Genomic DNA, 16,456 nt, shown 5'->3' with positions numbered 1-16,456 from the left:
ACAGTAAATTTGTTCTATATTTCTATGCATTTTTTTACCATTCATATTGTACATGAGCATAGGAATGGCGGCCATTTTGAATTGAAAATGAGCTTTAAATACCAAATAAATCTATATGAAACGAAAATTCTCTTGTAAATATAAATGGAGTAACTCTGGGAAAGGAAATGTACAAAGTTTGGCGGAATAATTGGTAATAGAATGCGCCTTATTCTGATTATCACGGCCAAATTAGCATATTTGGCGGCCATTTTGAATTTTTGCATTTTGCCGAAAATGCTCAAGGTTACGCGAGTGGCATCAATCGGATTTGGAATCAGCACCCTCGAATTGACAAGAAACCATCAAAAAACATTGTATATATCAAAAAACAAGGTTAGGTGCCTTCTAGCCTGGACTAAAGAAGCCGAGAAAGAGAAACACATACGGTAAACACAAACTTACCTAAATGGGATATTTCACATATAAATGGAAGTCCCAAACAGACTGAACAAAATTTCCATATAAAATGAACTGATTTCTTGGAAATTAAAATTTGCATGTGAACTGTATATGATCATGGTTGTACAAATACGCCAAAAAAAAAAAAAAAAAAAAATTATGTACGAGATTAAGATTAGCAAGGGCAGAAGAGAGAAAAATTTGAAGCCCCATAGCTTGAAATTGTGTCATGAAAATAAAAAAAAAATAAAAAGCAAAGTTTAAGTCCTAGACTCTCTCCTTGATTATGCAAACATCAAATCACCAGAAAAGGGCTAGACAAGGATTACAAAATACCATCGGTACATAAAAAGAAAAGAAAATAATATATGTGTCATAAAATGTTTCCTTTGCTTTGGGCAGGAAAAATTCATTATGGCCACTTACCTCTGACTGCAAGACACTGATTTCTTGTTCCAAATCCTGTATGGTTGCCTGAAGCTGCTCGTTGGACTTCTCTTGCTCTATTTTCTGGAATAACAATGATCAATAGAAGTTTGAGTTCAAAATTTCACTTTTTTTACTATGTTGGTACACTTGCCTTTGCTGTCATATCTCCCATCATGTGGTGGGATATATGTCACAATACCATGCCAGCGGTAAGTATTTGGGGGCTGCAACACTATAACTAGACATCTTTTACTTTGTTGCAAAAGATTGACAAATTCATGTCAATTAAGAGTAATTTGCCAATCGGTAGCAATATAAACAACTTGACACAAGAATTGATTAATATGAATCTTTTACTTGTTTATTTTCCAAGGTTTTAATGTGTTTTGTTCAGATGTCTTGAAACTAAATGTCAATAAACAGAGATTACCCACCACTCCAACCCACCACTCCAACCCCCCCCCCCCTCCAAAAAAAAAAAAATTCATATTGTGTCATCATGGCCTTACTGTTGGAGTGAGGTGCATTGCTACACCCACGTGTGCTTACTGTCTCACATCTAATGTAGGTCAAGTTTGGAGGGATTACTGAATGCTGGTACAATTAATTGTATTACAAAGAAGCTTGGCAAATCAAGCTAAATGCCTTGGCATTAAAGAGGAACAAAAACACACTTTATCAACTTTTATGGTAACATGAGATTTATACTGTCATATAGTGTATGCACATTCATTGAACTTACACTATGTAACAAGCATCATATTACAGTTGAACCTCTCGTATCCGGACAAGTCGGGACCGGGGCTCATCCGGATAAGGGATTTGGCCGGATACGGGAGACTCAATGCTTTATACATGTACATATACATACATAATATGGTATGTACTGATGTAGCCCATTGTAGTACCACATGTAGTAATGTGTATGCTGCAACCTTTTCATTGTTACACTCAGTAACAGACCCCAAAATAGAGGTTCGTGTTTGCAAAAATGAAATCATTTTCTTTTATAAATTCTTGGGATGATTTACCTATATAATTATTAAGAAATGCATCAAGTATAAGATCTTGAAAATAAACAGTACAAGTCGACGAAACTACGCTTCAAAATTCGATCATCATATACGGCTCGGCAAAGTCGACTGTAGGTCGCCATTGTTAGATGGTCTCCCTCTCTCCTTTTGTGTGTGTACTGTGTGTGAACAATTTTTGAGTGTTCAATATCATTCGTTGCTCAGCCAATGTCTCGAAACAATGCATGTCTATCTAGTCAAATCGACGGCTGTGTATGGACCTATATGTGGCAATGCGATATGAGAGGACTCGAGCGCACAATCTGTCCATGTTCTTGCGATGATTTGGGGATGTTTGGGGATGTTGAAATGTCTGAAGGTAAGCAATTTGGAAGGAAATTTGATGTAATGTATGTTAATCATGTTGGAAGTATTATGTAATTCATGTGTGTTTGTGTAGGAGTTCTAAAGGAGTTGGGAATCCCCCTTTCCTCCCGTAATCATTTTAAAAAAAATCACGGCGAGATTGCGTCCTTATAATAGAGAGATCCGGATAAAGGGAGGCCGGATAAGAGAGGTTCAACTGTATTTTCTTTTGTTGGGGGGGGGGTGTGAGGAGTAAGAGTGGCAAGAGAATATTATATCGATAGTGTATTGCAATACAGTTAAACAAACATTGGATGAAAAAAAAAAAAAAAAAACTCTTCTGCATTACTGGTAAGAGCTAAAATTGCACAGATGTTAGATAAATGTTACAGGCACACACCTGGGCCTAAACAGTGTGCATGATGTGGGAAGCTTTGCACTCACCATGTCAATCTCATCGTCAAGGCGATGCTTGGCCTGACGCAGCTCTGTCTCCAGCTTCATGATGGTGATGTCCTTGTCGGTCTCACTGACCATCCGCTGCTGCTCCCTGTCGTGCATGTTGGCCAGACTGGTCTGGGCTGACCCAAGCACCACATCCCGCCTGGCAAGCTTTTGTTGTCCATTGTAACAATATATGTATGACATAGTATGAGCTCATCTGTGAAGCTCTTTGCTAAGCAAGGTCTCACGCACATATCCAAAACTAAACAAATTCCCTGCCAAGTTATTTCGTTGGCATTCGATTAAATTGCCCCTCTATAATCTGATGAGAATGTAAGCTAAATTGTGAAAATGATCTATAGCAATGTACAGTGTACCTGTAACACAATGGCCGCTGTACATGTATGATTAACTTGGAGTTTTAGCTATCCCTTTACAACTGGCTGCTACATTTGTATTATTCCTAAGAACTCTGTCCACTTATATTTTTAGTGTTACACAAAGGCAAAGTAAGGATTAAATTTCAGTTGCACTCCAGTAATCCCTAGCTTTCAATTTATATCATAAATCCATGTATCATTTAGCCTACAACATGAAGCATGCTTAATTCATATCTAACCTAGATCATAAATAAATAAATGTAAGCTAAATTGTGAAAATGATCTATAGCAATGTACAGTGTACCTGTAACACAATGGCCGCTGTACATGTATGATTAACTTGGAGTTTTAGCTATCCCTTTACAACTGGCTGCTACATTTGTATTATTCCTAAGAACTCTGTCCACTTATATTTTTAGTGTTACACAAAGGCAAAGTAAGGATTAAATTTCAGTTGCACTCCAGTAATCCCTAGCTTTCAATTTATATCATAAATCCATGTATCATTTAGCCTACAACATGAAGCATGCTTAATTCATATCTAACCTAGATCATAAATAAACCATGGTGCATATAAATGCATGCGCAATTTAATCACAATTGAAATGGATGCTGCTAACATTGCCTTAAAGCAAAATCTAACTTGTAAATCCATTCATGCTCAGATGACAATGTTACAACAACAAAAAATTTCACCTCATCTGTAGCACTCCTATGTTCCTCACGCATGGTTTTCAGCTGCTCTTGCAGCTCGCTGATCATAACGTCCCGCCGCGCCAGCTGGGCCTTCAGGTCACCAATGTGGCCCTGCAGGATCTGCTCAGAGGACCGGATGCTGTCCCTTAGCGATAACGGGCCTAGGACTTGATCCTCATTCACAATCCTCAGGTCCAACGCAGAGAACTGAGGAGGGGAATAAAATCATTGGGAGTTGAGATCAGTCTTCAAAAGTCCTACATCTTACTGTAACTTCTGGTAGAGATTATTTTAAAAGATTCTTTTATAATGCATTTGCCAGGTTTTATTGCTATCTAAGGAATTCATGCAATATCATGATGTACAATTTACAATGTGACTCCTAAAGGAAACCTTTGAAATCCCGGAATGACTGGCACATTCAGTGTTCATATGATCCCTCCTTTGATGTATGCAGGAATCTAAATTCCACACACACACACACACACACACACACACACACAAAATCATTTGTTCATGCTAACTGTAGCAAAAATAGTTACAGTCTCTAATAAAAACATGCACTCTTAAATAAGACTGCGCATCCACAAATATTCTGTCTGACACAGCTTAGAATACTGTTCACGTCTCCATGTAATGACCTCTGTGAGAGCAATAAACAGAATTGACAGGGAGTTTAATACTGTATGCTACCAGAATGTATCCAATGCAAAAGAAAATTACAGTCAAGTGATCTCATTTCCAACCATGAGAATATCATAACCTCAATAGTATGTGACGTATATATCTAGGTTATATGCACACAAGAGACGTTCACTCAGTGGCTGCAATTACAGGACTGACTTCATTCTAGCCTGATACTTTTTTTATATAATGTATTCTGTGGGAACTGAAGGATTTACTGGTGGCCTTACATCAGATAAGAGAAAGAAGATAGTTAGTGTTGCATTGGAAGAATGGTACATTATGAGAGAGGAGAGAAAAATAGGGCGGAAAGCAGAGAAGGTGAGCGCAAGAGTGAAAGTAATGACAGTAGTCTCAACCTCAGACTGTGCATAAAGAGTTTATAACCTAGAGAAGTCAGTGTATTTTCACAAAAACAGACTGATTTTTTTTCCCCCAAACATAGGCAGGAGAATAATGACTTTTTTTCCCTTGTAAAACTGATGCTGCGATGATACAAATTGAAACAAGGAAAAGTAGAAATTACGCGGTGCGTAATATATGTCCCCGTTGGAAGTAGCATTTAGTAGCAAAATGTACAATATAGGTAAAAAATCAAGGTCAAAGGTCAAAATTCTGTGTAGAAGTTTTGAAGCCCTCACCTAGTGCCATCACATAAAGCAAACAGAATCGAAATCGGGTTAGAAATGGCGAAGGAGTAGCATTTTGTAGCAAAATGTACAATACAGGTAAAAAATCAAGGTCAAAGGTCAAAGAAGTCAAAGATCAAAATTCTGTGTAGAAGTTTTGAAGCCCTCACCTAGTGCCATCACATAAAGTAAACGGAATCGAAATCGGGTTAGAAATGGCGAAGGAGTAGCATTTTGTAGCCAATGTACAATATAGGTCAAAATCAAGGTCAAAGGTCAAAGAAGTCAAAGGTCAAAATTCTGTGTAGAAGTTTTGAAGCCCTCACCTAGTGCCATCACATAAAGCAAACAGTATCAAAATCGGGTTAGAAATGGCGAAGGAGTAGCATTTTGAAGCAAAATGTACAATATAGGTCAAAGGTCAAGGTCAAAGGTCACAACTGAAATTCTGTATAGAAGTTTCAAAGCTCCCATGTAGTGCTATCATATAAAGCAAACAGAATCAAAATTGGCTCATAAATGACAGAGAAGTAGCAAATTGAACATTTTGATCACACACGGACGCACACACAGACACACGGACGGACACACGGACACACACACGGACATACACACGGACACACACACCTACGGAGCCCGTTTCATAGTCCCCTGCTCGAACTCGTTTGGCGGGGATAATAACTGACCTACTTCACTACTTGAATTGTACAAACTGACCATGATTACTTTACATTAATTACAGTGACATTGTCCATCACTGACACTACTATCCAGGATCTTGAATAGCTCAATACAAGGATTATGAGGATTTAACCTGGCTTGTGCGTACAGATAGAGAAGGTGGCCATTGCAAACATAGGGAGCACAATGGCAACAAATTTACATTTATAGCAAGGTGATAAATAGGAAGTACTGTAAAAGTGGAAATTTTCCCGGTGTTGAAATTTTCGCGCATTTCGCGCAACCAGAAACTACCACGAAAATAAAAGCACGCGAATATTTTTGCTAGCCATATGTTCCTGTGCGTCATGTCTTGATTCCGCGGAATTAAAAACACGCGAAACTCTTCTTACCCGGCCAAGCGCGAAAAATTAGTCGCACGAAAATATCCACTTTTACAGTAATCCATCATCTGATGTGTAATCCATCCAGAGAAGATAATGACAGAAACACTGGTCTTTGTCTGGCATCAATGATAACTTCAATTTTATCTATCGTAAAATTCTACATTTGGATGGTCTACAGAATGACATAAATGTCCATAATTGCCATTTGACATTAAAGCTACAAATATGAGAAAAAGTACTACAGTTACAGATGTATTGAAACTGAAAGCCTAAATAGACACATCATTTTCATATCTAAAGAAATGCAAAATCAAACGACCTATCATTGCTATGCAAATGAGAATCAAAGTGGTAACAAATGAAAATCATATGGCCACAGCAGATGCCTACACCATGTGATACTAGACTACAGAAACAGAAATACTAAATTAAATATGGTCATAAAATTTGCTGTTTTAGTCAGATAAGGATGGTCTGCAATTTGAAATTTGAGCATGTTTCAAGCTCTGATTGTGAAAATATTGCGGAAATTGAATGTGCTCAGAGCGTAAATCACGAGCACATAGTGCGCAATGTATTTTGCAGTTTATTTTGTGCTGCCTATGTTCAATGTTCTGTCTCATGTTTACACACAAATTTTTCTGAAATTACCAAGTTGTTTGGTATTTTTCAAGTTGTGTACATGCTTTTTTTTGTTCATGTTTGAATATTATTCATTTTGAGCACGTTGCAAATTTTTCAGGATGTTGCATACTATAGCATGTTGCTGGTTATTGAGGATGTTGCACTAGAATTTGAGCATGTTGCAGCAACATGTATGCTCAAACCCCTCATAGACCACCCTGCCAGTTTTCTAAATTTATTTTAGACTGAGCTGCTGCTTTATTCATTTTTATTCTTTTCTACTGTTTTCCTGGCCAGCACTACTGACAAGCTCATGTTACACACAGAAGGAAATAACAAAGCAATTTAGTTACATTGTACACCTTAGTTACACTGGTGCTATACTATAACACTTCATCCTTTAAAAGCACACACAAGTCACAACACTCTGCTAACTACACTAAAAGCTGTAATCTAGAAACATGCAATTAACAAAGTAACTAGATGTACATCTACAGTACTAGTACTAACTACATTTCATCAAATTGAGAATCAAAAGGTGCTCACACTTGGTACTTTGCAATGTTAAAGTCATTCAAGAACGGTAAGGGAAAATTATTTCTTTCTCAGCATAAACTGGTCCATCTCTTTCAAAGACATTTCCATATTTTGAACAGTACAAATTTTTGTCAAATGGTGCAGATATCATGCTTTTCAAGCTTGCAATTTCTTTTGCATGAATTTTGTTGAATGTGTTTTCATTCTACCTAACAAATTCTGTATGGTACTGAAAGTATTGACTGACATGGTGTGCGAACAACAAGTACTTCATCATTTTAAACCAATCTTCATGTTGAAAAAAGTGAATGCGATTTAAACTAAAATCCCTGCTGCCTGACTGAAAAGCTGCTTACAGTTGCTGGCGCATTACCTTGGATGATTTCCTTATGTTCAAATAATCAAAGTATCCAGAACTTCCATCGCAATACTCATCCATTAATTACTGCTCAAACTTGAAGAGGTAGAGTGCTTTTATTTGCTTCTTGCCGGTCAATGGGACTCGCTCAAGGGAAATAATGTCTCCTTTTTACATTATGAGCAACACACTCATACACCTCATATACATTCTTATCTGTACATACATTGTACATCATACAGCGTGTACACATATTTGTACAAGCAAAGAGAACACTCAAGGGGGATACAGCAACAAATCGCAAGTGACAGCATAAATGCAGCAGGCAATACTACACATGCTGTCTCTGCACACACTTGGTAGAAATAATGATAACAGATAACAATAAAGTGGGACAAAGAATGGGAGAGAGTGAGAGACCTACCTCCCACTTCCCCGACGCTCTAGCTTGCGTGATGACTCCGATAAGGACGTTGAGATCGTGTCTAAGATCATCGTTCTCCTCACGGAGGGCTGCTGTATCCTCAGAGAGGCGGTCATGGCGGTGCTGAAGATCCTTCAGGCATTCGGGAAATAAAGACAGAATGAAGTGCTATTATAAGTGAATGCCACTGCAAATTTATGTCAACTCACAGTGTGTATTGTTGGGGGTTTTAGTTGACATACAGTAGGTTTCATTGAAATCACACAGTAGATATATGCATAAAATTATAGCAATCTCTAGTTATGTGTCACATAAACTGAGCGGTCATATTATTCAAAATCGCATCATAATGAGAAACATCAAGCTAAACATTTGACATTTCTAAGAACAGAAGAAAACAGAAATTGCTTTTTGCTGAAAACTTTCACTGTATAGAGCAGAAGAATCTGAAAAGTTCAGAGATAAATGTATTGAATGTATTAATATTAGATTGTTAAGACTACTGATTCAGTCATTATGAAGTAATGAGTCATCTCACATGTGATGCTAACACTGCATATGTACACTTTAATACACTGTATATGCACAATGTACATCAGTTTGTACATAGCTACATGTATAAAAACACAGAGTAAAACTGTAAAATATGGTATATTAGCGGCATGAAATTTTCGCGAATTGGAGCCAACGGCTTTTTTCGTGGCATGAAATTTTCCAGAATTGCCACTGGCATTCAATGCATACAGTGTAGACAAGAACTTTCGCGTGCATTTTCATTTTGCGAATTTCGCGAAATTAAAAATGAACGCGAACATTTCTCGTTTTACAGTATACCAGCACCTAAATGTGGGACAGCTTCTTTGATATTAGCAAGACAGCATTGTACTTTCCTCCTAAACCTCTTTCAGGATGTGTAGGAGGCAATTTGCTATCCATCCTATAAAGCACACATTGTGAATGTACAAATGTACAGTATTTCTTTTTTCTTTGAAGCAAAAAAGTTCCATTCGTCATTCATCATTCTACTGACAAATGCGCCACCACTGACCTTTAGACACCCTAATCAATCACATGACTGTACCTTGCTACAGTCTGTTTAAGACTGTTCAAAATACCAAAAGAATACCATTTGCAGTACATCTGTACTGTGGGTATTTTAAATGTGGGTATATGCCATAAAAGTTGATATTTTTGCATACAGATATTTTTGCAAATTATGTGGTCACAGACATTTTCGCAAAATGTTGTTTCCACAATTTGACACCAAGGCTATCATAAGTGCACTAATGCCTGTCCCTTCACTCCACCAGTGCATCAGGAGGCAATATTTCTTTTAAATTCACAGCCCAAAGGCAATTCACGAAATTCCCAAAAGTTATACCCTTGTGAAACTTGCAAAAATCAAACCCTCATGAAAAACAAGAGCTTTAAAGGTCTGCCATGGTCACAGCTCACAACACTGTACTTTGTGTCTAATTTTGCTCACAAAGTTGTGAGTTCACAGAGGGATGTTGTCTTTGTTCATAATTTTTTATCATAGTTCTGCTTTCTCTTCTTCCATGTACAATGTGCATTTTCATTTCAGACATACAATACTTGTTTACAGCTTGAGAAAAGGCCTGCTTTTTGGCTGATCTGCTAACAGTTTCAGCAATGACAGTATTCTATTGCAATTTCTGGTATTGCCTCGAATGCCTGCATTGGTTACCCAGTTGCCCAGGCATTTTGTCAACCCTTATTTTCGATGCCATATTAGGACTTACTAAAAATTGAATGTGCACGCCTCATCAGCCATTTGCTACAAAGCTAGCTGACGTCTGCCTGATCTATATGTGGGTATGTTTTGCAAACATGGGCGTATCCCAAAATTATGCAAGGCCAGGTGCATGTGCATGCTTACTGTACATCATACTACATGTGTGTGTAGTGTGTACATCCCTGTGTATAAAGCAACAGGTCCAGCATGTTGGTAGAGCTGTCTGTGATCCTTGCAAATGACACCATAAATAAACAGTGTGTGATGACAACATGTCAAAAGCTATTGATAAGTTACATGTGAACACTGAAAAGCAAACATGGGCACCGAGGTACCACGGCTGAGCAACACTAGCAGACAACTACCGGTATCTAAAAGTTTGTTCCCACCTGCATCTATTGAGCGACTGCAAACCCAACCCATAAAGTTCAGGTGTTGTAATTTAGGGTAATTTTGCTGCGTTCTCAATAAATTGGAAATTCTGAATTTTATGCAGGAAAAGATATTACTTTTGTAAATAGAATAAGTTAGATTCACTACATCCACACACACACACACACACACACACACACACACACAAACTGAGGCAGAAATACAATTGTAGACATTATGTCTTCATGAATATGCTGCTAAATACCAGTCGCTTACATACAGGTACAAAATGTACTAAATGTACAATGTACAATTATAGCAATTTGAAGGCTTTAGAAATGGGCAATTATGGGGCCACCAAAATACTTATCAGTGATTAAGAGAAGAATGCAGTCCAGCATTAACAGCTGCATGAGGCAATTATCAAATACAGGGTGGTCCACGAGGGGTTTTAGCATGTCGCTGCAACATGCTAAAATTCTTGTGCAACATCCTAAAAAGCCAGCAACATGCTATGCAACATCCTCAAGAATTTGCAACAAGCTCAAAGTAAAAGTATTCAAAAATGTGCAAAACATGTGCATAACATAAGAAACATCAAATTACCAGGTACTTTAGATATTTGTGTGCAAAACATGAACATTGAATGTAAGCAGCACAAAGAGAGATAAGCAGCAAAATATTGCGTACTATGTACTCATCGTGTGCACTCCGCGCATATTCAATTTCTGCAATATTCTCAGATTCTGAGCTTGCAACATTCTAAAATTTCAAGTTGTGGACCACCCTGAAATAATCATAAAACTCAGTCACTGATTTATCAAAGGCAAACCCACAGACATAATAAATGCTCTTCTATTTTCATATCTTCTGTAGATAGCATATGAAGACCTGATATGATTGAAATGTACAAGTGTACAAACAGGTCAGCATATGTTGTGTCATATTCAGAATTGAGGTTGAGCATACACTTTACAATGTAGACACGATTACAGCTGGAACCACAAGTGCATGATTTCAATTAAAAGTAAAGATATGACATCCAATTTCCTTTAATTTTGACCTAATAGTACCAAATCCTTCAGCATTGCTTTAAAACTAATCAGGAATTTCAAAAAAATACCACAACTACATTATATTTACATCATAAAAGACTGTCTGCACTTTAAATTCATAGTAGTGGCAACGGATGTAAGATGAAGCCCACAACACAAACGTTGTCTTGCCGTTCCATTGTGTACCAAGTATAGTTCATCAATCAAAGTCGGTCCATTGACAAAATATGTCAGAACAGGTGGATTCTACACATTGAACTCATCATGTACAGGAAATTACATGATTTGGTACAGTATCATTTTTTATCATCTTTTATTTTTTTTTTACTTTTTATTGTAACAATTTCACAGAGTAGGGAAATATCAACTTTTGGGGGCCCTTTTTGTTATTTCAATGAATCTGTTTTGTTTGAGGCAGAAATGTCAGCAGCTTTCTAAACTGCTACATCTTTTGTTGCATTTGCTTTTAGCAAGTTTAATATTTTTAATAGGAAAACTGATTGTTTGCCACTGACTGATATTGGATTTCCAGGGGGAAACCCCCTAATGAGACAAAATGGCTATAAATCCTTGAATTCTTCGCTGCACCCAACATGTACTCCTAAGCATGTATTGGGTCTGTCAAGACATGGTTAAACTTCTATATACAACTGTAGTACTGAAGCCAGTCTGCTGTAGATTAAATCTGGGCTGTATGAACTACACTGTAAATATGCTGAAAAATGCCCACAGGGTTGTATCATCAACTACAGCTGTAGCATTTGGTATTAAAGTAAAGATTAGAAAACACACCATTTAGTGCAGGTTCCTATGTTATGTTTGAGTATAAAATCTAAATGAAAATTAATCTCAGAGCAGTAGCCAGATCACTCTTCAGCACAATAACCTTGAATTTATGATACTCACATCCAAAGTCTGAATGGCCGATGACCTCTCCTGTGTAAGGGCTTTGACTTCCTGCTCCATGCTGCGCTGCCTTGTTGCCGTGTCCTGGGTAACGTGACACACATTTAAGCAAAAGATGTGAAATATTTCTATAAACAAACATAACAAAATTTGACCCCCCCCCAAAAAAAAAACAAAACAAAACAAAACAAAACAAAACAAAACAAAAAACAAAAAACAAAAACAAAAACGAAACAATACAAAACAAAACAAAACAAAAAACAAAACAATACAAAAACAAAACAATACAAAACAAAACAAAACACAACAACTCTTCAAAACTTGTTAAAAATATTTATCTTTTTACTCATATTCATTGTGTACTTGGATGCTTGGTGTGTGAGTGTGTGAGACTTGACATAGCCTTCCTAGAATTACTTGTCTTGCTAATGTTAGAATGATTGACTGTAATGAAAAAAAAAAAAAAAATCAGGCTCTTAGATTTACAGTACTTTAAAATCCCTGAGGGTTTGTGGGTTTTTTTTCCGTAGTTGCATGCAGAAGGCTGGACTGGCAAGTGCATCAGTTATCCTGTTATTATGCAAATTATGAACTGCAGATGGGCAATTCCATGAAAAATGTTCACTTTGGTGAAAAAATGAAGTTTTGAGTTTCACTTAAGTTCTCAAATATTCTAAGAAAGTAACATATATATTTTCATTTTTCACTAGTCGCATCTTTGTCATTACAAAATTTTGTATTTTTCTCAGTCAATGAAAATACTGTATGATGTGTTGCAATGACGCAAAAATTTGGCTATTTTTAAAGAGTTTAGTGTTCCTGTCTCTAAAGAAGGCCAGATATGTCCCAGAGGCCTTGTTCAGCTTTTAAATTATAGTCCAGTGTATATATCAACGGAAAATCACAACCAACTTCCTTAGCATTCATCATTTTTTGACCCATTGATCCTTTAAAGTTGTGTGATTTCTATAACATTTGAAGCGTCATGTCCGTTACGTTTTTTACTATAAGTTTTCATAGCCAAGAGGAAATTAGCATAAAGTTGCTGCAAATTCATTTTCTATGTTAGGATTGAATCCCCTTGCATGTGTGAAAACCACTTTTCTATACCACTTCTAGTTTTCCTGTAAATGGCGTAACGGACATGACACTTTGCGTAACGGACATGACACCTGATATTAGACAAGTGGCAGAAATAACACTGTGGCCCAGTGAAAGAGGGTGGTGATTAGTTTTAATTGCTTGAGGATAGTAGGACATTTCTATACTTGAGTAAATAATTAAGTCTGCACATCACTCATTAAAACAAAAACAAGCAGACTTTGCTTTCTGCCACTGGAAGACTGTTGATTTTAGATGATCTTGCTACCCTGTTACATCGGTTTGATCCATTCCCACCTCTTGTAATCCTGACTGATAAACAGCAGCTGTCATTCCAAGGAGTATTTAGACAATTGAGTTTTCACTGTTGGCCTTCCCTTCAATACTTAAAATGAGCACTTTCTACATATTGTAGACCACATTTAACACATATCCGCCATGGAGTCAACACAACAGCCAGGAACTCCTGCACAAATGGATCCTCGTGCATCCAATGAACATGATCACTGATGATACAACAGCAAAGAATCCAAATGTCACCAGCATCAATGTCTTCAATGATGGTGTTGCCTCATAATTTTTTTTTTAAAGTTTGTGCTGCATCCATACATGCCTCTCTCATCTCTATGACTCTATAAATCCACACCTTCAGTGGCACGTTAATGAGATATCACTTGCCAAGAGGGCTGAGAATGGAATTGTTTGCTTTGTAAAGCGTGTTGACAGCACATGTAGCTCTATCGTCAGAGAAAGTCGGTCTGAATGCTGCCTATCCATTTCATCAATACAACTAAACTAGATGTACCTCTATGCCAAGGGATATACCGGTGTATATGACAGCACACAGCATCATACAAAAAACACAATTTTGAGATGCTATGAGAAGATGTTCATCCACTGAAAGGTACATTGTATAATCATTTACAACCAGTTGGTACAGAAAGCATCCAGTATTTCAAAAAGTCCTACTCACAAGCCTGGTGAGAATAATGTAACCAGTACACCACTCTGGCAAGCCTTAAGAAGTGCCTAAGCAAGCAATAAGTTGATTATACAATTTGAACGAGTTGAATTTGCCGCGAAGAAAACAAATACTTTGTTGCCCAGGTGACCACTCTACATGGAAATGGATAATACGTTGTGAAAATTCTCAGAAAAAAAAGGGGCTTGATCATTCACTTCTAGTCAAAAAAAGAAAGCATTTGTTGACAATGATAAAGTACTGGTACTAGCAGAGGAAGTTTTTACAATAGTCTATCCAAGACTGGATAACAGAGGATGATTCTACTCCAAGGATGACATTAATGCCAAATGAAAGAACTTTGCAGAAATGAAATTTACATACCTTATTTCTTTCAGATGATAACACTAATTTGATAATGGTACCAAACAATTTTGTGGTCCTGTTTCATTGCATAAAAGTTGATGCAATCCTGAGTGCATTTTAATGATGTTGTATTCAAACTTTCTATTTCATACAGATCCGGTTCGTTCTGTTTTCTTTGCCTATCCGCAGATATGGAGACATGGTCTTCTGTGTTTTACATGTATGCCATTGTGGTACTCTGGGCATTGTACTCCATGTGCTTTAGAGTAGCTGTTAGATCACTGAAACCTGCAATAAAAGGACTTTTGATGTTTTGTTCAAGAACATAATGTAGTTAGCAGTGTGCAGTTATTTTAATCTTTTTATTTTGAAACAAAGAAGTGAAAATATGGTTCACCTTACAAGGGTGTCATGTCCGTTACGCTAGTGTATAATACTAAGTATCAAATATTAGGCCACTAAGAAAAAAATAACCATAGTATAAGATAGTAATGTGTCCTATTTTGCTATGGTGGGTGGTAGTAACTGGAAATTTGTCACTAATTGTAGCCAGCTGGTGCAGGAGCGAATTTGTTTTATATTTCTTTGTTTTGTAAATATATACAAAGACTAACCCCCCTAAAATGATATAAATATAAGAAATATTACATGATTGCAGTTATGATGTGTGTCCCTATGTTCTAACCTTACTATGCCAACAATTGAATATCTGCTGTACCTTGTAATAAAAAAATTCTCTTAGCTTACAAAAAGTGGACAAAACTGTCATGTCCGTTACACTCGAAATGTCATGTCCGTTACGCAATATTTTAAACTATTAAAAAAGAATGAACAGTAAAACTACTCTAAATTAGGAGTTTATGAGTAGAGCATAACCTAAAGGTTTAATCGAGACCAAAACCAGCTGCATCTTATCCAAAAATTCGCAGGAATTTTCATAATGGTAAGTAGATCAAAATGCCTTGTCCATTTAGTGTCATGTCCATTACGCTCGCTAAAAATGCAATTTCTCAACAACCACTTGATAAATTTCCATGAAATTTTCTGTGTACATTACATATACTTAAATGTGTCTGATAAACTCAATTAGAATCTTTTGGAGACTCCCAATTTCACTGTGTGATGGCTTGAATCACAAAAAAGTGGTCTGAATGTCATGTCCGTTACGCTGGAATTGACCAGATACGATCAGCCCATAAGGGATTCTTGATTCTGACAACCTATCCATTATAAAATGCAGACACATCATAGATAAAGCTCTGTTGCTAGAGGAAAAGTGAAGTGCAGTTCGTGGTATAAACAGACAAAGATCCTACAATCTGACAAGATTTGATATTTATCTGCATTTAGCTCTGTCATCTCCACAAACACTACATAATTTCACCTATTTCCTCATTTGTAATTGCTGCAGAGTACAGTGCACAAATGTATTGTACTGTACTGTGCATAATTTGTAGGCACCTGGGATGGTAGAACTTGGCGTCAGACACGAAGCCAAGTTCACTCTTTGTTCACTCTTTGTGGTAACATACTGTATGTAAAACACGGCAGGACACTATAGGGTGTACATTCATACTGTACATTACATACCTGATTGACAAAAGAATACAACGTAAGTACTGTGGATCATTTCATGACACAATACACGTAAATTACCAAGAATACTAAATTTGAGGTATGAGTTTTCTTCAATTTGTCTGCTCTCTTTTGTACACAAGTCAGACAAATTGAAGAAAACTCATACCTCATATCTTCACCCCTCTGCTCTACCATAATCTCTTGCTTTCAATGTTGATGCATTTACTTCTGAGGGTGTTTTACCCTGTTGCATATACAAAGATGTGATT

The 16,456-nt window shown here is 36.9% G+C and overlaps 1 pseudogene; it reads right to left on the bottom strand.

Moving 5' to 3' along the window:
- The window catches only part of LOC139729765 (uncharacterized), a 119,724-nt pseudogene that overhangs the window by 85,879 nt on the left and 17,389 nt on the right, over positions 1-16,456 (bottom strand).

Source organism: Diadema antillarum, unplaced genomic scaffold (genome assembly GCF_040938485.1).
Source record: "Diadema antillarum isolate AM-2024a unplaced genomic scaffold, OU_Dant_1.0 seq00000263_RagTag, whole genome shotgun sequence".
NCBI lineage: Eukaryota > Metazoa > Echinodermata > Echinoidea > Diadematoida > Diadematidae > Diadema > Diadema antillarum.
Note: the sequence above shows the minus strand (reverse complement) of the source record. Positions and strands in the feature narration are given on the sequence as shown.